The sequence below is a fragment of the Grus americana genome, chromosome 10 (assembly GCF_028858705.1).
Source record: "Grus americana isolate bGruAme1 chromosome 10, bGruAme1.mat, whole genome shotgun sequence".
NCBI lineage: Eukaryota > Metazoa > Chordata > Aves > Gruiformes > Gruidae > Grus > Grus americana.
Window position 1 is genome coordinate 560311 of NC_072861.1, and position 25357 is coordinate 585667.

The 25357-nt window shown below is 52.4% G+C and overlaps 2 non-coding genes across 2 annotated transcripts; one reads left to right on the forward strand and one right to left on the reverse strand.

Annotated features, from left to right (window-relative positions):
* The first annotated feature begins 2494 nt into the window (after positions 1-2494).
* Positions 2495-2576, forward strand: TRNAS-AGA (transfer RNA serine (anticodon AGA)). The gene has a single exon. It is a non-coding gene; the product is annotated as a tRNA-Ser (tRNA).
* Positions 2577-22987: 20411 nt separating this feature from the next.
* TRNAM-CAU (transfer RNA methionine (anticodon CAU)) lies at positions 22988-23059 on the reverse strand. Its single transcript has one exon. It is a non-coding gene; the product is annotated as a tRNA-Met (tRNA).
* Between the last annotated feature and the right edge of the window lie 2298 nt (positions 23060-25357).

The window sequence follows — 25357 nt, forward strand, 5'->3', positions numbered from 1 at the left end:
GGGTCCTCTTCCAAAAGTGGGTCAGCTTGCCTGTGCCGTGCAACTAGGAGGGCACGATGAGGGCCGGCCGTGGGAGCTGTAAGCACAGTGTGTGTTTTCAGACAGTGTCACGGCTGTTGTGCATGTTAGCAAGATCAGCTGCGGGTTCTTTCTGGGCTTGCAGCTAGAGGTGGAGATGGAGGGCAGCAAAGCGTATCTTCAGAGAGAGCTGAAGAAAAGACAGACTGATACTGAGGTCTCTGTTTCCTCTCTTCTCTGCATTTCAGCTTTGCCTCCCTCACCCAGAGATGTCTTGCTTCAGACCCTGTCTCCAAACACCCTGCGGCGCCTCTGGCCCAACCCCACTTGCAAGCAGCTGCAATGAGCCCTGTGTCGCCCGCTGCGCTGACTCGACGGTGTTCATTGAGGCCTCCCCGGTGGTGGTGACCCTGCCGGGCCCCATCCTCACCTCTTTCCCTCAGAGCACAGCCGTGGGATCCTCTCTGTCCGCTGCTGTTGGGAGCTCCCTCAGCGCCGGGGGGGTTCCCATCTCTTCTGGGGGCTCCCTTGGTCTGGGGGGGTCAGGGCTGTGTCTGCCTCCCCTCCGCTGCAGCCTGAACTGCTGAAGCCGGCGCATCATCCCCTTCGGAGCAGGAAGGAAGACGGGGACCCTGCAGCAGCAGGAGTGTGGCCACGGCTTGCAGACGGGCTGGGTGTCCTCATGCCACCTGGCCGGAGGGACCTGTGCCCACTGCTCCTGGCTGCACAGCAGGCCTGGCCGTGCCTCCTCTGGCTCTGCTTTGCTCTGAGCTCCTGGAGAAAGGGCTCGTTCTCTTCTGCTTTGATGAACCTCCTGCTGATGGGGGGAGGGTGCCGGAGTTAGGGACTGCTCTTGGTGGGCTGGGATTGCCACCAGGGAGAGCAGAATGGGAAAAGGCCAGTGCTTTGTGTGGAGCTTCTCCTTGGGAAACGGGCCATTCTCTGTGCCTCCCTGAACCCTGCAGGCGTGTTTCTCTCTTCTGTGCCACTGCATCTGCTCCTTCTCATTAAAGACTTTGTGCAGCATAGCTGGAGACCTGTGGTGGTTTGTTCTCCTCCTCCCTCAGTTTGCCACTCACTCTGCAAGGAAGAGCACTGCCTTCTTTCTTGATCTTTCCACCACTTGTGGACAGAGATCCCTGAACTAATACCAGATCACCCAAAAGCCTCAGAGACAGGGAGTTTGAGTCTGTAACCTGGGGATCACAGCCCTGTGGTGCCACTTGCCCTGTTGTTCATTGCACATGTTAGTACAGACATTTAAGTTAACTTTTCAGTCCTCTCAATTCGTGTTCACAAACTCTATATGAAAATTAGTCATGGCACTTCTTTCACTGAGCATGTGCCATCACAATTCCCCTCTAAGAATTCTATCATTTGTTAAGACAGTTTGCGTGTCTGTAAATTCTCTACTAACCAAAAGCTCACATAACCCTGACAGTACAGCAACCAATGTTGCTGTTATCTTGCCAGCATTGGCAAGGAGTCTACCTCAGGTCCACTGCTTGGAAGGCAGCTATGCTCATCACTAGACCACCAACACACCTGTGGGCAGTGCTGTCTCCTGCTCCTCCACTTCACAGACTGGCCAGCCCCCTCTTTCACACACATACACTTCCTCCAGCTGCTCCTCATTCTCACCCTCTCAATTGCAACCACCTCCCGACGTTGCTCTCCATGTGGACAGGCACTGCCGGATATACCACCTCCACATGAATTCTTTTACGCTGTCTTCCTGCTCCGAAAGCCAAAATCAACCTGTATTCATCTAGTGAGGTAAATGATGGGTTTTGCGGATCGTGTGATATTTTGGTCCATGCTCGGGAACTGGACAATGCTTGCCACTGCTGGAAAAAAGCTCTGGACGTACGTACTCCACCAAAACCAGCTCTCTCCTGTTTCCTCCACTCTCTTCCTCAGCCAGGCTCTACCTTGCCCCTTCCATAGGTCTCGCCCACTCTTGCAAACCGTTCCCCCTATGCACCAACACCCTGCATGGCAGCTGGAGTCTTTGTTCAAGGATTGACACCACCCTACGTCCCCAAGAAACTGGAGGTGCTGCCAGTCTGCAGGAGTGTCTCCACCCTAGTGCTCACAGCAGGTTTGGAGACCCCCTCAAGGCACATGTGAGAAGCAAAGTGCGGTCTAATGTCCCACCCTACCACTACCACCAGCCCTGGTTGTCTCCACACAGCTGCCTTCCCTGCTGCCCTGGAAGCAGCTGAGACCAGCTGGGGAGTGAAATCACCCCCCCATGACAGGAAATCCCAGGTGCCTGGCTGAGGACAAGGTGCAAGAAGCCATAGCCACAGCCCCTGGGGTTACGCCTCTCAAGGCCTCTGGAAGCCTGGTAGCTGTCCCGCTCAGTGCAGGTCCCAACCGCAGAGCGCTGAGTGGAGCATTGCCCTGAAAATCCCAGGCAGCCGGGTGTCATTGCAGAGGGATGTGATCAGCGGGGCAGAGAGGGCTGGAGCAGGTAGTTGTGGCCGAGTGGTGAAGGCGATGGACTAGAAATCCATTGGGGTTTCCCCGCGCAGGTTCGAATCCTGCCAACTACGGGGCGCAGCCCCCTTTTGGGCTGCCTGCACTTGACCACACTGCAGCCGTGAGACAGTAAAACCCCCTTGCCTACAGCACTTGTCCTCGCTCGCACTCCCAGAACTTCCTGGATTATTGGGAAATCCTGCTCCCATTGACAAGGCAGGCAAGTTCGGGGAAGGGAATGGAGCAGTGATGACTATGAGCCATGAAAAGAGATCGGCTGTTGTTGGTTGTTGAGAAGAACTTAAGAGCCTGACCTCACCTGACATCCCAAGCAGCACAGCCCCACCAGCTCTCCTCCTTACACCTGAAACTACAGCAGGTCATCTCCAAAGAGAGTCTGCACAACGTGGCCCTCATTGCTGAAGATGAAGGGAAGACACCTCCTGGATCTGAGGTATGGCCAGCACTCACCAAGTGCCTCTCACTTTAGGTCTCATGAAGGCAGACTGGGGTGGAGCAACAGGTAAGCGAAGCGAAGCGAAGCAAAGAGGCCAACACAAAATCTGTGCTACAGAAGAGGTCCTTGTGTGCATACATGGCCCTCATTGCCAAGGATGAAGTGAAGACTCACCATAGATCTGAGATCTTGCCTGGGGTCGTGGGGGTATTCTGCCTGACCCCTCCCCAGCCCTTGCACACATGGACAACCTTTCCCAGGCAGCTTTCCTAATTTACACCCGAGGATGAGATGCTGATGAGTGGGTTTCTCCTGTCTCCTCCTCTTCTGGCAAAGACGTGGAAGTGCAAAAGAGGACATGGTGGTGACTGTGCCATCAGGAGAACATCCCCTGCCATTACAGATGCTGGCATAGAAAAGAGCTGCAGACTTCCCAGAGGGCTTCTTTCAGTCACGTGCCCACCTGCTCCCAACAGAGCAGCAGCAGAACAGCTCCTGAGAGGAAAAGGGGCTGCTGGTAGCCTGCCTGGGTGGTGCAGCATCTGAAGGAAAAAGGAAACCCTGAGGGGTAAATGCAGAGAGGGCCCAGAGGAAGAGAAGGAGAGACGAGCCATTTGCTGGTGCGTGATCTGTTCCACGCAGCCATGCCACTGAGGGTGGCAGAAGCAGCGCAAGCAAAGGGAAAATTAGGGGAGGTTGGCAGCATGGATGAAGAAGGAAAGGGTCAGTGGAAAGGGAACCTCGTGGTCTGCAGTCTAAAGCTTTCCCCTGAGCAATACCTCCTGCAGAAGGCAGGCCGTGGCCACTCTCTCCATGCTCACATCTGCACCCACTTCCCAGCCTTCTCCTTCCCAATTTGTTTTTGCCTCCTCTGCCTGGTTCTGCGTGCTCTGGTCCATGGCTGGGACAGGCAGCCAGCAAACACATGCCCCAAAATGCAGGTCTCGGCACTGCCATCTTGTTCCTCGCCCTCACCGAGAGGCTCTCACTGCTCAGGCTGCCCAGAGCCATCTGAGGAAGCCTTGCAGCATTGAAGACAGGGCACCACTCAGTCCTGCTGGTCCAGCCCTGCCCTGGGGTGACTGGGAGGAACCTGCACCCCAATTGCTAATTCTGTGCTAAGGGTTCTTGTCCCCCTCCTTGGCCGGAAATGATCTGATTTTAGCCAGGCTTCTAGGCAGCTTGAACCATCATAGACAACAGCTCACACACACACACAACCAACCCCACAAAAAGAGAAGAGCAGAGTCACACAGAAATGAGTCCGGTGTAATGCAGAAAAACCCCACCCCCACCCACCTTCTGCCTGGCCGTCAGGCAATCACAGAGCAATATGAGAACCCACGGGGAATGACGCTGTCAAAAGTTGCCTCTTCCCTGTCTTCAGGGGGTGGGGGCTTCCGTGCCTGGCGTACTTCTCAGCACACGGGTAGGGTTGTCTGGTCCTGACAGCCAGCCACAGGTCTTATGTCCTTCAGATGTTCCTGTACAACACGACTTGAATAATCACTAACAGCCGCTTTCCTGACAAGTTTCAGCAAGGCTAATGCCAGCTGCGGTTTTGGGAAGAGAGGTGAAAGGGGGCGTGTTGCGGCCCTGGAGAGAGCTACCCAAGAGACAGTGATGTCTCCAACAGTGACAGTATTCAGAAGTCAATGGGACAAGGCCAGGAGCCTCTGAGGAAACTGGGAAGATCAAACTAGGAGGTCAGCCCAGAGGAACTCCAGAGGTCCTTTCGAACCTTCTGGGGTACGCTGAGTCACAGGAGCCCTTGAGCAGCCACCAAAAGGCAATGCCTTGGAAGCAGCAGCACAAGATTGCACAGAAGCACCAGTTGATTCAGGATGGTTCTAAATTGTGTGGAAAAGGCTTGGAGGAAAGCAGAATTTTCAGCGGAAGTAGACTGTGAGCTACTTCTGTGTATTTCTGGCACGCTTGAGGCCGGGCCACAGTGCACACAGCAGATCACAGCGGAGTGATTCATGTTTGCCTGGAGTTCAGGGGTTTTCCCCACTCTTCCACATCACAGTGACTTCCAGGTGCTCTGGGAGCCAGATCCAGTGTCCCTTTCTAGATGCATGGAATGGGCCACCCCATCCCTGACCCAGAAAAAAGAGCCATGAACTTTTGGCTCCCTGCCCCACGCCTCTCCTCAAAAGCAGGTCATCCAGGCCTCTGGTCTCTGGAATGAATTTGCTGAGTAAAACAGGTCAATTTGGGTGTTGGTCTCTTTCAGGGCAGGACGCGGGCAGAAAAAGCAGGCTGTGGTAAAGCCTGATGAGCGTAAGCAAGGTCCTCGTGGCCCTCAGTGGTGCATTCCCTCCATCCCACAACTGTTCTTTCTTGCTGTTGTGCTTTGGCACATCCCTGGATACGTGCGTCCTTATCTCACCGTCTCCTGTGTGCCTACAGTGACCCACAGGGTGAGATGTCTCTCAGTACTAGCCCTGGACTGAAAGCACTCGAGAGCTGGCTTGAAGGGTCCTTCATGACACCTAGATCTAGGTGGGTTTTAAAAGTGGGACAAAAGAACCAATCTCAGAATGAGAGAGAAAAGTGGTGGTTCTTGATGTGTCATTGAACGGACCCCATGAAAACTTTTATTCGAGCCACTTAACAAGGAAGCCAAGAATAAAGGTGCTTCTGGAAATCCCTTTACTGCACCGAGTCCTTTCCCCAGGACAGTGCCTTGAGTGTCACATGAGCAGCAAACATTTGCACAACAGCCCTGTGTCTTCTGGATAACCTCCACCCACCGAAAAAGACACAAAAAGAGAACATTAGGTCTGAGGCTGTAATTGTGACTTGCATGGGGATTAAGTGAATCAAAGGGGTTTACTTAAAACAGTAAAAGCTGCAAAGAATGATTCAGTGATAGAAAACATAGTTGGAAGTCAGCTTGCACGTGTATAGTCCAAAGTTTGCTTTTAAAAGCAACCTAATTCTAGGTTGGATCTGCATGAGCCAGGAGTTCTTAGTGTGCTCCAGGCCACTATGGAGAGCACTAGGGCTGGTTGTGTGCATGGAATGCCACCTGCTCTGCATTTCACTTTCATGCCGGTGACAAGAAGCCCTTTCTGGGCAGAAGGGCTGGAAAGAGGAGAAAAAAAATCTGTCCCTGCACAGCTTTCAGGGCAAATCCCGGAGAGAATCTTCACTCCTAATCCTGGTATTTATTTCCCATCCATCTCCAGACATTACCTCATAACCCTGGAATCTTCTCACCACTGCTGGCACTGTCACTGTCATCTCCTGGTGGCCCACATGTGGGCCGGGGAGGCTCAGCTGTCAGACTCTCCCGAGAGGTTCGCTGCAAAAGGGCAAATTGCAACAGTAGAAATATCATCTGCTGTTCAGGAAAAGAAGTGTCAGCGAGCATAGTTCAACTCTGGAAGAGCTGCCTGAGAGACAGTGACCTCTCTGAGAGCAGCAGTGTTTAGAAGTTGATGGGATCAGGCCTGGAGGTTCCTGCTGAGGCTGCTGAGGAACCGGGGAAGTTTGGTCAGCTCGGAGCAGGAGATGGGCCCAGAGGACCTGCAGAGGTCCCCTCAAAACTTCATTTTTCAAAGGTGGACTGAGTCACAGGAGCCCTTGAGCAGCCACCGAAAGGCAATGCCTTGGAAGACAGCAACTGCAGGAGATTGCATAGAAGCACCAACTGTTTCAGGAATGGTGCTAAATTGTGTGGAAATGCCCTTGAGGAAAGCCACACTTTGGGGTCATTAGCCATGTTATCCTTGTCATGCTGGAGGCTGGGGCATAGTGAACTTGCTGAGCAAAACACGTAAATTTGGATGTGGGTCTCGTTCAGGGAAGGACGCAGGCATCTCTTTGATCACAAATCCAGACTGTGGTAGGGAATGATGAGGGTAAGCAAGGTCATCGTGGCCATCACTCCCGCCCACAAGGGGCTCCCCTCCAACCCACAATGATCTTTCCATTCTGTTGAGCTTTGCCACATCCCTGCAGAAGTGAGTCCCTTCTCCTGTATGGGATTGTGCAGTCTTGACCTTCTGCCTGAACTTACCCACTGTCTCCTGTGTGTCTATGATGACCTGCGGGGAGAATTGTCTCTCAGGCTCAGCTGGAGTGCTTCCACTGAAAGCACTTGAGAGCTGGCTTGACATGTCCTTCCCCGCTCAATTTCAGTGTGATTGGTGGCCATGCTCATCATGAAGAGGGCAATGTGACAAAGGCAATCTGTGTGACACAAAGCAGCTTAAAATCTACCTGCACAGCATCGTGAGACCTCCGAGTTCATTGGCCTTAAGAATCAGGGACGCAGAAGAATCGTTTTGATTTTAGGAAGCATCACGCTTGCAGATCCTGATCGTGGTGGGGGCCTTCAACCACCCAGACAACTGCTGGAAAAATGATGAGGGAAAAAGAGAAATAGCCCCATCCAGGGTTATGGGCAGGAGAAGTGTGGAGAAGGGCAAAGCAAGGCCCTTGCGCTTCCCACCACAGGCCCAGGGCCAGTGAGCTTGCCAGGGAGACATTTTTCGTGCCTGGTCGAGGGCACAGGGCAGAGGAAGGGAAAGCATGGTGAGCACAAGCGCTGGAGCTGGCAGTGCCAGGCAGCGTCAGGCAGGGCTGTGGGAGGTCCCGGCTGAGGTGCTGGGGGGAGCAGAGTGGTGCAGCAGAAGCGTGCTGGGCCCATAACCCAGAGGTCGATGGATCAAAACCATCCTCTGCTAATTCCTCTTTTTTTTCCGGCTCAAGTATATATCAAAATATACATATTCATCATTTCTATGAGGCTTTGTACTCTTTCTCTTGCCTGCTTGCTTATTTCTACTGCTCCACTATCAACCTCCACCAGCTTCCACACTCAACAGCCAGTAAGCTCCGGACAGAGGCGAGTTGTTCTTCCTTGCAGAGTGAGTGGCAAACTGAGGGAGGAGGAGAACAAACCACCACAACTCTCCAGCTATGCTGCACAAAGTCTTTAATGAGAAGGAGCAGATGCAGTGGCACAGAACAAACACGCCTGCAGGGTTCAGGGAGGCACAGAGAATGGCCCGTTTCCCAAGGAGAAGCTCCACACAAAGCACTGGCCTTTTCCCATTCTGCTCTCCCTGGTGGCAATCCCAGCCCACCAAGAGCAGTCCCTAACTCCGGCACCCTCCCCCCATCAGCAGGAGGTTCATCAAAGCAGAAGAGAACGAGCCCTTTCTGCAGGAGCTCAGAGCAAAGCAGAGCCAGAGGAGGCACGGCCAGGCCTGCCATGCAGCCAGGAGCAGTGGGCACAGGTCCCTCCGGCCAGGTGGCATGAGGACACCCAGCCCGTCTGCAAGCCGTGGCCACGCTCCTGCTGCTGCAGGGTCCCCGTCTTCCTTCCTGCTCCGAAGGGGATGATGCGCCGGCTTCAGCAGTTCAGGCTGCAGCGGAGGGGAGGCAGACACAGCCCTGACCCCCCCAGACCAAGGGAGCCCCCAGAAGAGATGGGAACCCCCCCGGCGCTGAGGGAGCTCCCAACAGCAGCGGACAGAGAGGATCCCACGGCTGTGCTCTGAGGGAAAGAGGTGAGGATGGGGCCCGGCAGGGTCACCACCACCGGGGAGGCCTGGATGGCCACCGTCGAGTCAGCGCAGCGGGCGACACAGGGCTCACTGCAGCTGCTTGCAAGTGGGGTTGGGCCAGAGGCGCCGCAGGGCGTTTGGAGACAGGGTCTGAAGCAAGACATCTCTGGGTGAGGGAGGCAAAGCTGAAACGCAGAGCAGAGAGGAAACAGAGACCTCAGTATCAGTCTGTCTTTTCCTCAGCTCTCTCTGAAGATACGCTTTGCTGCCCTCCATCTCCACCTCTAGCTGCAAGCCCAGAAAGAACCCGCAGCTGATCTTGCTAACATGCACAACAGCCGTGACACTGTCTGAAAACACACACTGTGCTTACAGCTCCCACGGCCGGCCCTCATCGTGCCCTCCTAGTTGCACGGCACAGGCAAGCTGACCCACTTTTGGAAGAGGACCCAGCAGAGTGGGTTTAAAGCACCTGCGGAAAGACTGATCATACCCCATCTCCAGAATACACAGTGCTGCGCTGAAGAAAGCCCTGCATGCTCTTGGCCATTTGGATAGAGCCCATCTACAAAATGTAGGCGGAAATTCTGCCGGGCAGAGCTCCCTGCAGATGAGCCCCATTGATCATTTCCTGCTTGAAAGAACCCCCCTCTTCCCAGCTCTCCCCTGCCAGCCCCATCACAAGGGAAACAGGTCACAGCCCTTCAGCAGTTCTGTTGCGGGGCCAAGCTGAGGCAGCCCAAGTATCAACCTGAGCAGCCCCCATGACAGCAGCTCAGCCCAGAGGGAGAGATGGAGCGGACTCAGGCTTACCTCGTTCCTTGAGGAAAGGGAGGCAAGAGAGGAGGATGCGGAACCTGGAGCCAACACTGCTCCCCCCGCGTCAAAATCGACCCAGAGGACCGTGTTGGGTTTGTGGAAAGAAAGGGCATTTCGCCAAGGAATGCAGATCTAAAAACCAGGGAAACGGGAGAGGGAGAGGGCACCCGGGCCGTGCACAGCCCTCTCCCACTTGGGACATAAGGCAGCCCAATTATGCCAACCCCGAATGGGGTGAAGCGCTCCCGAATCCGCTGCCCCCTCGACGAGCGACCGACTTTATGGTTCAACCGACGATCCTGCCGAACCTGTCCCCACCTCAGGGACAGCAAGGACCACCCCTTGGGGGCGAGACCCCAGGGTGGCCCTGACAGTAAAGTGTGATAACCCGCCAGTGGTGTGGGAAATCTGTTCCCTCTACAATACCTTAAATGGCACCACCATTAGTGTCCCCTTTTTGATCGATACCGGAGCAGATGTTACAGTTATCCCTGAGACGAACTGGCCCCCACGTTGGAAATTGGAAGATGCCCCCTTGGTGGGTGGAGTCGGGGGATTAACTCGAGCTCGGAAGAGCGCCCAATTGATAGCAATTACGCTTCACACTGAAAAGGGACCAGAGAAAACCATCAACCTTTTCCCATATGTCATGTCAGGAGTCCCACCCCTGTTGGGAAGGGATGCTCTAGCCCTATTAAAAGCCAGGGTGACAAATTTACCTTAAGGGCCACTGCCGCACACCCACTTCTACCAATTAGACTGACGTGGAAATCGTCCGACCCAGTATGGGTCGAGCAGTGGCCCCTGTCGAAGCCTCGAATGGATGCTCTTCTTGAGCTAATCGACCGCGAACTACAACGAGGTCATATAGAGCCTTCTACTAGCCCATGGAACACCCCGGGTTTTGTAATACCCAAACGAACGGGTGAGGGGTTTCGCCTCCTCCATGACCTACGTAAAGTAAACAAGAAAATTCAACCAATGGGTCCTGTCCAAACGGTGTTGCCTATGAACTCTATGATACTGGAAGGACAACCTTGCGCTGTTCTCGACATTAAAGACTGTTTCTTTTCGATACCCCTGCATGAGGAGGATAAAGAACGATTTGCCTTTTCCGTCGTGTTCCCAAATAGCCAACGCCCCAATTTACGCTTCCAGTGGAAAGTGCTGCCCCAAGGAATGATTAACTCGCCTACTATCTGCCAAATAACGGTAGATCGGGCATTGGCACCGGTTCGACGCAGCGACCCGACTGCAACTATCATTCAATACATGGATGATATTTTGATCGCCACGCCGTCAGGGAGTCAGGTGGACCAGCTGGTGTCGATGGTTTCAGAAACTCTAAAAACAAACGGGTTTGAAATCGCGAGCGCAAAAATTAAAAGAGGACCATGTGTAACTTTTTTGGGAGTGAACATCACGAGCTCCTACATAACCCCCCCCCAAATGAAAATCCGTCGGAACATCAAGACACTCCACGATATGCAACAGTTAGTAGGGTCCTTACAATGGCTCCGCAATATCATCCTGATCCCTCCAGAAACCATGTCCCCCCTATACGATCTTTTGAAAGGAAAGAACCCATGGGAACAAAAAACTCTAACGACGGAAGCAATGAACTCTCTTGACTTTATCGAGCAACAGATATCGTCAAGCTCACTCGCCAGATGGAACCCAAATGTACCACTCGATCTGTATGTGCATTTTACAGCAGGGGGGGGAGTAGGGGCACTGGCCCAGGGCCCCCCTGAAAAAGCTCAACCAATACAATGGATAGTCCTGGGAAAACCGTCACGTGCATTCTCCCCAGGAGTCGAGTGCCTTGGTAACCTCATCATGAAAGGCAGAAAACTCGCCCTAAGACATCTAGGCATTGAACCTGCCACAATATACCTACCCTTCCGCAAACAGCTCCCAACGCAATCAGTGGCAGTGTCAGAATATCTAGCTATAGCCCTTGTCGGATTTGGTGGAGAAGTCCGGCATGCCACAAAGCCCCCCTGGACTCAAATGCTGACAATTGTCGACATCGACCTTCCACAGAAGATCATGGACCGGCCCCAGCCGGGACCAACGGTCTTCACAGACGCATCCTCGGCGACCTCAACCGCGGCAGCAGTATGGCAATCGGAAGGAGAATGGCACTGCATTAAAATGACCGATTTTGCGCTTTCAGTTCAACAGCTGGAAGTGGCGGCAGTAGTACTAGCGTGCGGACTGTTCCCAGCGGAACATCTCAATATAGTAACCGATTCAATGTTCGTGGCCAAGCTTTGCTTAGCCATGTCAGGGCCCGGCGTGTCAACATCTACAGCAGCTCTAATGCTAGAAGAAGCGCTCTTTTCCCGAAAAGGTACCATATCGGTCATCCACGTCAACAGCCACGACCCAATTAAAGGGTTTTTCCAAACCGGTAACGACAAAGTAGATGCCACTGCTAAAGGATTGTGGACACTAAGAGATGCCCGCCAACTACATGAATCCCCCCACATTGGAGCTAAAGCGCTAGCAAAGAGGTGTGGAATTTCAGCCACTGACGCAAAACACATAGTAGCCACGTGTCCCCACTGTCAAAAAGCACCACTATGGTCTAGTGGAGTCAACCCCAGAGGTCTCAAAGCCTCCGAGGTGTGGCAGACGGATTTTACGCTCTGTCAGTTACTGAAACCTCGAGCGTGGCTAGCGGTGACTGTAGACACATATAGCGGGGTGATCGTAGCTACACAACACCTTAAGACCGACTCCAAAGCAACCATCCAACACTGGCTGACAGCCATGGCGTGGCTTGGCGTCCCTAATCAGATCAAAACGGACAATGGTCCGAATTTTGTATCCAAATCAGTCCAAGCATTCGCTCTGAAATGGGGTATTACTCTAATACACGGCATCCCGTATAATAGCACGGGACAAGCCATAGTCGAATGAGCAAACCAAACTCTAAAATCTAAATTGGAGGTATTAGCAAAAACAGAAGGTTTTACCAACACTGTTCCCTCAGGAGATCAGGCGCGCTTGCTAGCGACTGCTTTATTAGCACTAAACCAGTTCCCCAGGGGAGAAGAGGTGAATAGCCCCACCCAAAAACATTGGGCCACTCGAGCGCTAGAAGAAGGCCCGTTAGTCATAATTAGAAATGAGCTGGGAGAATGGGAACAAGGATGGAGGCTAGTCCTTACAGGGTGAGGGTACGCCGCTGTCAAAAAAGATGGAACAGTTAAGTGGTGTCCGCTTAAGTCTATTAAACCAGACCTTCAGAATAAAACTAATGAAAACTGTGAGTTTTTGTTCACAGGACTGGATCATTGGACACCCCCTTAACCCTTACACCCCGGTGACAAGAGAAGATGACAAGTTGGCAAGCGTCCTGTCCAAGCCTGGAAATTCCGCACTGGCAGAAACCAAACAACGACAAAATACCCTCCGCGGGGGGGGGCCGCGATGCCTTTGTGTGGTTTTGATTTTAGAGCTTGTCACCATAGAACAGGTAAAATCAGGTCACCCTCACCAGCCATTTAAATGGTCCCTCTTTCGATTTGAGGATCACCAAGTTATCGCAACTCAAATAACATCAGGTGCGCCAAGTTTTACTGCCTCTCTGTGTCAGCTTGTCCCGAGAGACCGATGTTGGGAATACCTAGGATTTTATATGTGTCCCAGCTCGAATCCTGGGAAGGGATATTGTAACTCCCCTAACCAATATTATTGCAGCTATTGGGGATGTGAGACCATAGCTCCTGCTTGGATACCGGGTAGTGGTAGAGACAGATACCTAAAAGTCCAGTGGGGTCCATATGGGTGCATTCCACCGCAAGCATGGCGAGGACGCGGAAGTTGTCGATACCTCTTCTTAAATGTTACCAAGCCCCAAGAGGACAGTTGGTTACTTGGAAAAATTTGGGGAGTAAGATACACAGAACCAGGGACAGACAAAGGTGGCTTAATCATCATAAAAAAAGAGGTTGTCCCGAATGATCCACTGCCAGTAGGCCCCAACCAAGCAACTGTTAAGGAAGTGGTCCTGACTATTCCCAGTCAGGACTACGTGACTAAAGAGACCAACAACCAGAAAACATCAACCACACCACGCACTACCACACCACGCACTACCACACCACGCACCACCAAAATCCCTTATGGAAATCCTCTCTGGAAAATGATGCAAGCTAGCTACCAAGTATTGAACAAAACTAACTCAAACCTTACAGAGCATTGCTGGTTGTGCTATGGAATAAAACCACCCTTTTATGAGGCTGTAGGAGTAAGTGACATGCCTATACAGGCAAATGGTACAAATCCGGCCCAGTGCATATGGGACACAGAAAAGCAAGGCATTACATTGACACAGGTGGTGGGAAGTGGCGTGTGTGTAGGCAAAGTCCCAAAGCACAAAGAACAACTGTGTGTTAATAAGGCACAATATAAAACCCCTGCAAAGTGGTTAATACCGACCGAAAATGCCAAGTGGGTTTGTTCTACTATTGGAGTTACACCTTGTTTGTCGTTGGAAAAATTTGATGAATCCTCAGAATATTGTGTCCAGGTATCTGTAGTCCCTAAAATCTTTTACCATTCTGAAGAATTTGCCTATGACTCACATATTACCCCAGAACATCATCTGTCAAAACGAGAACCCTTTACAGCACTAACGATAGCTACTCTAATGATCATAGGAGGTGCAGGAATAGGTACAGGAGTAGCATCCTTGGTGCAACAGAGTAAAGAATTTAGTGCCTTGAGGGTGGCAGTAGATGAGGACCTGGCTAGAATTGAACAATCAATAACTGCATTAGAACAATCAATTAGATCATTATCTGAAGTAGTGTTACAAAATCGAAGAGGATTAGACCTGATGTTCTTACAGCAAGGGGGGGTGTGCGCCGTACTAAGAGAAGAGTGTTGTGTATATGCGGACCACACAGGAATAGTGAGAGACACTATGGCCAAATTGCGAGAGGGATTGGAAAAACGGAAGAGGGAACGAGAGGCACAACAAAATTGGTTTGCATCACGGTTTAACCATTCACCATGGTTAACCACCCTGATATCTACCTTGATAGGGCCGGTCGCAATGATCATGATGACACTGATCTTTGGACCCTGTATATTGAATAGAATCGTGTCATTTGTTAAGAGCCGACTAGAGAAGGTTAACATTATGTTAATAGAACGCCAGCAACTGCTTTAAGAATATACCTACTCAGTGTTACCCCCAGTTATCCCTAAAGTTACCCCGACTTACACCCCATTACTAACGGTTACCCCCTAACTTCCACCCGTTTATTGTGCCTTATGTTTTTTATTCAAATTTATAACATATACTTTTTAAGATTGTCATATAATATAGAATAAGAATAGAAATAGACCTTTTTCTTAGGATTGTTATATTTTAACTAATTTACTTATGCATAGGGAGGGGGGAAATCTAGGTAGTTAGGGTCTGGCGGCCGGAAGATGTCGCGCTGTACGGAAAGATAAGACCCCTCTCCTAATAGCCAATAGCGTTTAGTTTACGACGTAAGCAGACGGATGTGACGTCGTAAACCCAAGCTATATAATGCTATGTCACCCACCAATAAACGCCATTTGCCGTCCACCACATTGGTGTCAGCGAGCTGATGGACCGAGCGACCTGGGGTTAGTCGTCGCACCGTTCCTGAACCAGGTCGCCATGCCAACGATAGGCAACACCAACCTACCTGCAATTTTCACCTCTCCAATAAGTTCTTCTGCACTAGTGAAAAACAGGCCCAGCAGTGCCTCTCCTCTGGTCAGGCTCTCTCTCACTCCACTAGTTTCCTGGTCTGCTTGCAGTTGACTGTGCTGCTTTTCCAGCAGATGTCTGGGTGGTTGAAGGCCCCTACCAGGATCAGGATCTGCAAGCGTGATGCTTCCTAATATCAAAACGATTCTTCTGCGTCCCTGATTCTTAAGGCCAATGAACTCGGAGGTCTCAGGCTACCGTGCAGGGAGATTTTAAGCTGCTTTGTGTCACACGGATTGCCTTTGTCACATTGCCCTCTTCATGATGAGCATGGCCACCGATCATGGTGAAATTGAGCCAGGAAGGACACCTCAAGCCAGCTCTCAAGTGCTTTCAGTGGAAGCACTCCAGCTAAGCCTGAGAGACAATTCTCCCTGCAGGTCATCATAGACACACAGGAGACAGTGGGTAATTTCAGGCAGAAGGACAAGACTGCACAATCCCATACAGGAGAAGGGACTCACTTCTGCAGGGATGTGGCAAAGCTCAACAGAATGGAAAGATCATTGTGGGTTGGAGGGGAGCCCCTTGTGGGCAGGAGTGATGGCCACCATGACCTTGCTTACACTCGTCATGCTCAACCACGGCTTGGTTTTTTGAGCAAAGAGATAACTGCTTTTGTCCTTCCCTGAATGAGACCTACACCCAAATTCACCTTTTTTGCTCAGCAAGTTCACGCCAGAGGCCAGAGGCCTGGATGGCCTGCTTTTGAGGAAAGGCTCAAGGCAGCAAGCCAGGAGCTCCTCTCCAGTACTGGCAACCTGACTGCCATCTCTTGGTAGCTCACAGGAGGGGCACTGCAGCCCCAGAACAGCTGCCCTAGAGACAGGGACCTCTCTGCCAGTGCCAACGTTCAGAAGTTGGCGGGACACGGTCCAGAGCTTCCTGAGGTAACTGGGAAGTTTGGTCTGCTCAGAGCAGGAGGCTGGCCCAGAGGACCTCCAGAGGTCCTTTCTGACTATCATTATTCTGTGGTGCACTGAGCCACACAAGCACTTGAGCAGTGACCAAATGGCAATGACATGGAAGGCAGCAGTGGCAGGAGATAGCACAGAAGTACCAGTTGTTTCAGGAATGGTTCTAAAATGTGTGGAAATGCTGTTGAAGAATTCGTTTACCCGGTGTGCAATACGCCAATATACACACAGAGCAGAGGTATTTTTGCATATTTACGCAGATGTGGGTGTCTCTTCCAGGACAGCACCTCAAAGCTCCAACTCAGTGGTTATTTATAAATGCAGCATTAACGTATTCTTCTTTCTAATACATATGCATTTTTTATTCTATTAAATGATTGGTTTAGAGTAGGTGGTATAATTGGGGTAGGTGGTCCATGGGTTAGTGGTCGCGATCTCCACCTGTTGGAATTAACTTTCCCTTAATTTCCTACTTCTTTGGCAATCCTCAAAGATTCTTCAAGGCATGTTGGTCAAGCTAACAATTTATCAGTTACACTTCTACTTGGTAGGCTTCTACGCCTGGTAAGCATGGCCACCGGTCATGGTGAAATTGAGCCAGGAAGGACACCTCAAGCCAGCTCTCAAGTGCTTTCAGTGGAAGCGCTCCGGCTAAGCCTGAGAGACAATTCTCCCTGCAGGTCATCATAGACACACAGGAGACAGTGGGTAAGTTCAGGCAGAAGGACAAGACTGCACAATCCCATACAGGAGAAGGGACTCACTTCTCCAGGGATGTGGCAAAAATCAATGGAATGGAACGATTATTGTGGGCTGGAGGGAAGCCCCTTGTGGGCAGGAGTGACGGCCACGATGACCTTGCTTACCCTCATCATGCTCAACCACGGCCTGGTTTTGCGATCAAAGAGATGCCTGCATCCTTCCCTGAACGAGACCCACACCCAAATTCTGCTGTTTTGCTCAGCAAATTCAACCCAGGGCCTAAAGGTCTGGATGACCTGCTTTTGAGCAGAGGCTCAGGGCATCAAGCCAAAAGGTCATGGCTCTTCTTCCTTGGTGAGAGATGGGGTGGCCCATTCCACGCATTTCAAACTACAAAGGGACATCGGATCAGCCTCTCAGAGAACCTGGGAGTCATCATGATGTGGAAGAGTTGGGAAAAACCCTGAACTCCAGGCAAACGTGAGTCATTGTGCTGTGGACTTCAGTGGACACAGTGCCCCAGCCTCAGGCGTGCCAGGGATAGCAGAACTCATAGCGCCAGTGCGCCACTTTCCTCCAGGGCATTTCCACACAAGTTAGCAGCATTCCTGAAACAACTGGTACTTCCATGCAATCTCATGCTGCTGCTGCCGCCTTCCAGGGCATTGCCTTTTGGTGGCTGCTCAAGGAATTGTGTGATTCAGCCCACCCCAGAATAATGATGGTTGGAAAGGGTCTCTGGAGGTCCTCTGGGCCAACCTCCTGCTCTGAGCAGACCGAACTTTCCAGTTACACACCACATCCCAACAAATGCCCTTGAGGAAAGAAGCACTTTGGGAGGAATGAGGCTATTAGCTCTTCTGTCACCAGCGTGTTTCAGGCCGGGGAACTATGTCCACAGCAGGGTGACTCACGTTTGCCTGCAGTTCAGGGGTTTTCACAACTCTTCCAGATCACTATGACTCCCAGGTGCTCTGGGACACGGATCCAATGTCCCTTTCTGGATTTAAATGTGTGGAATGGGCCTGACCCAGAAAAAAGACCCAGGAGCTTTTGCCTCCGTGCCCTGTGCCTCTCCTCAAAAGCAGGTCATCCAGGTCTTTGGCCTCTGAGGTGAACTTGCTGAGCCAAACAAGTCCATCTGGCTGTGGGTCTCTTTCAGGGGAGGATGTGGGCATCTCTCTGATCACCCTCCTATGCCCTGATTTACTTCTGTCCAACAGGCTCTCCACTTCCCAATCTGAGCCCAGAGCCCTGGTTGGAAGAAGCGTGAGGACCTGGTCAAGTCATCAAGGGACATGGCTATGGAGACCCCAGGGAGAGGTCACCTCACAGAGACCTGTCTGGCCCCCTGCTCTGCTCTTCAATGTTATAAATCTGCCTTTGTTCTCTGGGGTCATAGGCAGAAAAAGGAGGTTGTGATAAAGCTTGATGAGTGTAAGCAAGGTCCTCATGGCCCTCCCTCCTACCTGCACGGGGCCTCCCATCAGTCCAAAATGGTCCTTCTTTGCCATTGAGCTTTGCCACATCCCTGAAGATGTGAGTCTCTTCTCCCACCATGTTCTGTGAGCCTACGACGACCTGCTGGGAGAGAGATGCCTCCCAGGATCAGACTGATGCCATGCACTGAAAGCACTTGAGAGCTGACTTGAGGTCTCCCTAATAGCCAAATTTGGTCACTGGTCACCAAAGTCACCGTGAAGAAGGAGATGTACTGAATATGATCCATGTGACTGAAAGCCACTTAAAATCTCTGCACAGCAGCCTGAGACCTCCCAGCCAATTGGTCTTAGCAGGCCGGGACACAAATTAATTATATTGAGGTTAGATGCTATGCAGCAGGAGGAAATCGTTTCAGATGAAAGAGGCAAGGGCTTAATGACCAGCGAGGCCTTGGCAAGCGGCAACTGCTCGGTGTTTAGGTGCTTCATGAGCAAGGAATGTTTGTGGCCCCGTGGGGCTCTGGGACACAGCATAAAAGCCTGTGGTGCTCCAGGCTCCGCATCCTCCTCTCTTGGCTCCCTTTCCTCAAGGAACGAGGTAAGCCTGAGTCCGCTCCATCTCTCCCTCTGGGCTGAGCTGCTGTCATGGGGGCTGCTCAGGTTGATACTTGGGCTGCCTCAGCTTGGCCCCGCAACAGAACTGCTGAAGGGCTGTGACCTGTTTCCCTTGTGATGGGGCTGGCAGGGGAGAGCAGGGAAGAGGGGGGTTCTTTCAAGCAGGAAATGATCAATGGGGCTCATCTGCAGGGAGCTCTGCCCAGCAGAATTTCCACCTACGTTTCGTAGATGGGCTCTATCCAAATGGCCAAGAGCATGCAGGGCTTTCTTCAGCGCAGCACTGTGTATTCTGGAGATGGGGTACGATCAGTCTTTCCGCAGGTGCTTTAAACCCACTCTGCTGGGTCCTCTTCCAAAAGTGGGTCAGCTTGCCTGTGCCGTGCAACTAGGAGGGCACGATGAGGGCCGGCCGTGGGAGCTGTAAGCACAGTGTGTGTTTTCAGACAGTGTCACGGCTGTTGTGCATGTTAGCAAGATCATCTGCGGGTTCTTTCTGGGCTTGCAGCTAGAGGTGGAGATGGAGGGCAGCAAAGCGTATCTTCAGAGAGAGCTGAGGAAAAGACAGACTGATACTGAGGTCTCTGTTTCCTCTCTGCTCTGCGTTTCAGCTTTGCCTCCCTCACCCAGAGATGTCTTGCTTCAGACCCTGTCTCCAAACACCCTGCGGTGCCTCTGGCCCAACCCCACTTGCAAGCAGCTGCAGTGAGCCCTGTGTCGCCCGCTGCGCTGACTCGACGGTGGCCATCCAGGCCTCCCCGGTGGTGGTGACCCTGCCGGGCCCCATCCTCACCTCTTTCCCTCAGAGCACAGCTGTTGGATCCTCTCTGTCCGCTGCTGTTGGGAGCTCCCTCAGCGCCGGGGGGGTTCCCATCTCTTCTGGGGGCTCCCTTGGTCTGGGGGGGTCAGGGCTGTGTCTGCCTCCCCTCCGCTGCAGCCTGAACTGCTGAAGCCGGCGCATCATCCCCTTCGGAGCAGGAAGGAAGACGGGGACCCTGCAGCAGCAGGAGCGTGGCCACGGCTTGCAGACGGGCTGGGTGTCCTCATGCCACCTGGCCGGAGGGACCTGTGCCCACTGCTCCTGGCTGCACGGCAGGCCTGGCCGTGCCTCCTCTGGCTCTGCTTTGCTCTGAGCTCCTGCAGAAAGGGCTCGTTCTCTTCTGCTTTGATGAACCTCCTGCTGATGGGGGTAGGGTGCCAGAGTTAGGGACTGCTCTTGGTGGGCTGGGATTGCCACCAGGGAGAGCAGAATGGGAAAAGGCCAGTGCTTTGTGTGGAGCTTCTCCTTGGGAAACGGGCCATTCTCTGTGCCTCCCTGAACCCTGCAGGCGTGTTTCTCTCTTCTGTGCCACTGCATCTGCTCCTTCTCATTAAAGACTTTGTGCAGCATAGCTGGAGACTCGTGGTGGTTTGTTCTCCTCCTCCCTCCGGCAGATACCCGCTCTGCAAGGAAGAGCACTGGCTTATGTCCCGAGCTGTCAACCAGTTGTGGATGGGCAGGGAGAAGTGTCCTTTCTGAGCCTGAATCTCAGCTACAGTCCTGACATTTGGAAGTCTTGTTTCATACCTCCTTTCCTTTTGGTGATGCCTCTTGCTACTCGGAGTTGGTTTGGGAGGGAAAAAAAAAACCAACCCACCTTTGTGCTCAGCAGTAAAGCAAGGCCTCCTACATGCAAGCGTGCAGTCAAGAAGAAAGGGATATCCAGTGTCCCTGTTTAGACTCGCAGATGATGCCTTTCTCCCCTCCACACTGTGCCACCAAAACCTCTCAGCAGCCACTGCTGCTCTCGGTGCAGGAACTTTGGGGCAAGTGCACGTCTTTCCCTGACTGAAGGCTGTTGCTTCTGCTTTGTCTTGTGGTCCAATCTTTGCCCAGCAGCAAGTGGGAAGGCTTCTTCAAGGTGTCCTTCCTCTGCAGGAGACCTTGATGGCTGCATGCCAGGTGCCCTTACAGGGACTCCATGGGTGTCATCGTGTGGCTGATTCCCACTTCTGCACAGCTAGGGGCTCTGTCAGCCCTGCCAAAGGGACACTGAGGTGACTTGGCTCATCTGTCCTACAAGGACAGGCTGGGAGAGCTGGGGTTGCTTTGCCTGGGGAAGGGAAGGCTGAGGTTGCTGGAGAGTGGACAGGTGGATTAAAGGAGAGAGAGCCATCCTCTTGTCACTGGTGCCCAAGTGGGAGGGCAAGAAACAATGGACACAGAAATGTGACACACAGTAACCCTCTTTTACTTCTGGGGGGTGGTCAAAGACCAGTGTCCCACCTGCTCAGATGTGATGTTCATACAGACATTTGAGTTAACGTCTCAGTCCTCTCAACTGTTGTTCGCAAACTTCGTATGGAAACCAGTCATGGCACTTCTCTCTTTCACTGGTGTGGTGGGTTTTCAGGTCTGGAGGTATGCAGTGTGACTGCAAGCTGGGGTTAGGGTGGGCATTCCATTAGGAAGCAGAGCATGCGCAATCACGATTCCCATCTTTGTAACTCCACCTACTTGAAGCACCGCTGATGACAGACTCTGGAAATACTGTGCTAACACAAACCCCACATACAACCCCACTTCCCAGAACAGTCAACACAGCCAAGACTGTTGCTTTTTCACAGACTGGCCAGCCTCCTCCTTCCAGCCGCCCGCACATACACTTCCTCCAGCCTCTCCTCATGCTCACGCTCTCGCCTGCAACCACCTCCCACCCTTGCTCTGCATGCAGATAGGCACTGCCGGGTGCACCACCTCCACACGGACTCTTTTATAGCATCTTCCTGCTCCAGAGTCAAAAGGGAATCGAGCTGCGTTCATCTAGTGAGGTAAATGATGGCTTTTGTGGGTCGTTTAATATTTTGGTCCATGCTCTGGAATTGGACAATGCTTGCCACTGCTGGAAAAAAGCTCTGGACATACGTACTCCACCAAAAAGGCACCCACACTTCCCATTTATTCTCCCTTGGCCTCTCCACACTTTTCCTCAGCCAGGCTCTACCTTGCCCTTTCCATAGATCTTGCCCACTCTTGCAAACTGTTCCCCCTAAACACCAACACCCTGCACGGCAGCTGGAGTCTTTGTTCAAGGGTTGACACCACCTTATGCGCTCAAGAGGTTGGAGGTGGTGTCACTCCTATCTTCCAGAAGGGCACAAAGGAGGACCTGGGGAACTGCAGGTTGGTCAGACTCACCTTGATCCCTGGGAATCGAAAGGAGAAACTCATCCTGGAAACCCTCTGCAGACATGTGAGGAACAGGAAGGTGATTTGGTTTGTTGTTCTTTTTCTTTACACTCTACTCCTAGCTCACTTCTGTGTGACTGGGCTCTTTTTTTTTTTTTGTGGGGTGTGAGCGTGAGGGATGAGGACACTGGACAAACCAGGGCCGTGCTCCAGGCACGCATGCTACACAGATCTATGGTACAGTCTAGGGTTCAGAGGACCTTCCGACGTGCATGTGGGAGGGAAGGTGTAGTATTCCACCACTGAATTGCAGTCCTGAGCAGCCAGAAGAGAAGGATTGGGCCGTGTGTGTGGTTTTGGGTAGTGAGGGATAAGAGAAAAAAAAATTGGAACTGTTCCTCCCACTTTTACCAGGCTCAACTACAGTCCTTCACTGCAGACTAGTCAGTCCAGCACGGGTTCTCCACATGCTGCAGTTCTAAACAGCAAAATATGTTTCACTGTGGGCTCTTCCACACGCTTCAGGCCTGTCAGGAAAATTCTTCACTGGCACGGTTCTCCACGGGTTGCAGTTCCTTCAGGAATATCCACCTGCTCCATCACAGGTGCTAGGGATGCCACAAGCTTTGCTTGTGGCTCAGTGTTGTGGAGGCAGCTGGGACCAGCTGTGTCCGGCACAGGGCAGCCCCTTAGCTCTTCTCACAGAGGCCACCCTGCAGCACCCCTTCTCCCCTCTACCACCACCACCACCTAGCCACATCTAGCCAATACGGAGCCCATTGGGAATCCCTGCTTGGCCCTGCTCCTGGCTGCACCTGCAGTGGGCAAAGAGACGAGGCCAGAGAAATCCCCCAGCTGTTTGAGTCGATTGCATTGGTGTTTCCCAAAGCAGCACCAGCCTCGTCCTCCTCCCCACCTGCAGAGCCCTGGAGGTCCCCGCTTGTGGCTGGGAAGTTGGGGACCGAGCTGCCTCATGGGAAGAGAGAAACACAGGAGCTCAGCAGTGCAGGGTGACGTTTCTTGAAGGATGCAAGACAGAGGCAGCAGCAGCTGCCTCTGGAGTCAGGACGAAAGCCATTAGCAGAGGATGGTTTCGATCCATCGACCTCTGGGTTATGGGCCCAGCACGCTTCCGCTGCGCCACTCTGCTCCCCCCAGCACCTCAGCCGGGACCTCCCACAGCCCTGCCTGACGCTGCCTGGCACTGCCAGCTCCAGCGCTTGTGCTCACCATGCTTTCCCCTCCTCTGACCTGTGCCCTCGACCGGGCACGAAAAATGTCTCCCTGGCAAGCTCACTGGCCCTGGGCCTGTGGTGGGAAGCGCAAGGGCCTTGCTTTGCCCTTCTCCACACTTCTCCTGCCCATAACCCTGGATGGGGCTATTTCTCTTCTTCTCTCATCGCTTTTCCAGCAGATGTCTGGGTGGTTGAAGGCCCCTACCAGGATCAGGGCCTGAGACCCTGATGCTTCCTGACATCAAAACAATTCATCCGTGTCCCTGATTGATAAGGCCAATGAACTCGGAGGTCTCAGGCTACCGTGCAGGGAGATTTTAAGCTGCTTTGTGTCACATGGATTGCCTTTGTCACATTGCCCTCTTCATGATGAGCATGGCCACCAATCACAGTGAGCCAGGAAGGACACCTCAAGTCAGTTCTCCAATGCTTTCAGTGGAAGCACTCCAGCTAAGCCTGAGAGACAATTCTCCCTGCAGGTCATCATAGACACACTGGAGACAGTGGGTAGGTTCAAGCAGAAGGTCAAGACTGCACAATCCCATACAGGAGAAGGGACTCACTTCTCCAGGAATGTGGCAAATTTCAAAGGAAAGATCGTTGGGGCTGGAGGGAAGCCCCTTGTGGGCAGGAGTGATGGCCACGATGACCTTGCTTACCCTCATCATTCCCTACCACGGCTTGGATTTGCGATCAAAGAGATGCCTGCGTCCTTCCCTGAACGAGACCCACATCCAAATTTACGTGTTTTGCTCAGCAAGTTCACCCCAGAGTCCAGAGGTCTGGATGACCTGCTTTTGAAGAGAGGCTCAGGGCATCAAGCCAAAAGCTCATGGCTCTTCTTCCTTGGTCAGAGATGGGGTGGCCCATTCCGTGCATTTCAGACTACAAAGGGACATTGAATGTGGCCTTCCAGAGCACCTGAGAGTTATTGTGATGTGGAAGAGTTGGGAAAAACCCTGAACTCCAGGCAAACATGAGTCACCCTGCTCTGGACTTCATGGAACACGGTGCCCCAGCCTCAGGCATGCCAGGGACAGCAGAGCTCATACTGCCAATGCGCCACTTTCCTCAAGGGCATTTTCACACAATTTAGCAGCATTCCTGAAACAAATGATGCAACTTCCATGCAATCTCATGCTGCTGCTGCCTTCCAGGGCATTGCCTTTTGGTCACTGCTCAAGGGATCGTGTGATTCAGTGCAACACAGAATAATAATGCTTGGATCGCTGGAGGTCCTCTGGGACAACCTTCTGCTCCGAGCAGACTAAACTTCCCAGTTACCTCAGGAAGCTCTGGGCCTTGTGCCATCGACTTCTGAACCTTGACACTGGCAGAGAAGTCACAGTCTCTAGGGCAGCTCTTCCAGGGCTGCATTGCCCCTCCTGTGAGCTACCAAGAGATGGCAGTGAGGGTGCTCTGGAGATGTCTTGAATACAAGAGTTCGTGTAGTCCATATAATGACACATCAAAAATACCCACCTCTCTATCTCATTCTCAGATGGGTTTGTTCATCCCACTTGTACAACCCACCTCGTTCACAGTTTCATCAGCGTGAGCCAAGAGTTTGGAGTGTGCTCGGTGGCACCAGGAAGAGCACAAGGGCTGGATGTGTGCATGGAATGCCACCTGCTCTTGCATTTCACGTACACACCAGTGACTAGAAACACCTTCTGGGCAGAAGGGCTGGAAAGGGGAGAAGAAGTCTGTCCCAGCACAGATCTCACTGAAAAACCTGAAGGGAGCTGTATTGGGTCTGGCTGAGATGGAGTTAATTCTCCCCACAGCAGCCCTCATAGTGCTGTGCTGTCTCTTGCTAGCTAGCAAGGTGTTGATAACACACCTGTGTTTTGGCTGCTGCTGAGCAGTGCCAGCACACACCAAGGCTGTGTCTCCAACATTTCCTCCCCCACTCAGCAGCAGGCTGGGGGTGGGCAAGATCTTCGGAAGGGAGACAACCAGGACAGCTGACCCAAACTGACCAACGGGATATTCCATACCATATGACGTCTGCTCAGCAATAAGAAACTGAGAGATAGGGGGTGGAACAGGGCGGGGGCATTCCTTTTCTTTTTTCACAATGATTGTTATCGGGAGTAACAAGTACGCGTACTGAAGCCCTGCAACACCAATGCAATCGACTCAAACAGCTGGGGGATTTCTCTGGCCTCGTCTCTTTGCTGCTGGGCCCACTTGCAGGTGCAGCCAGGAGC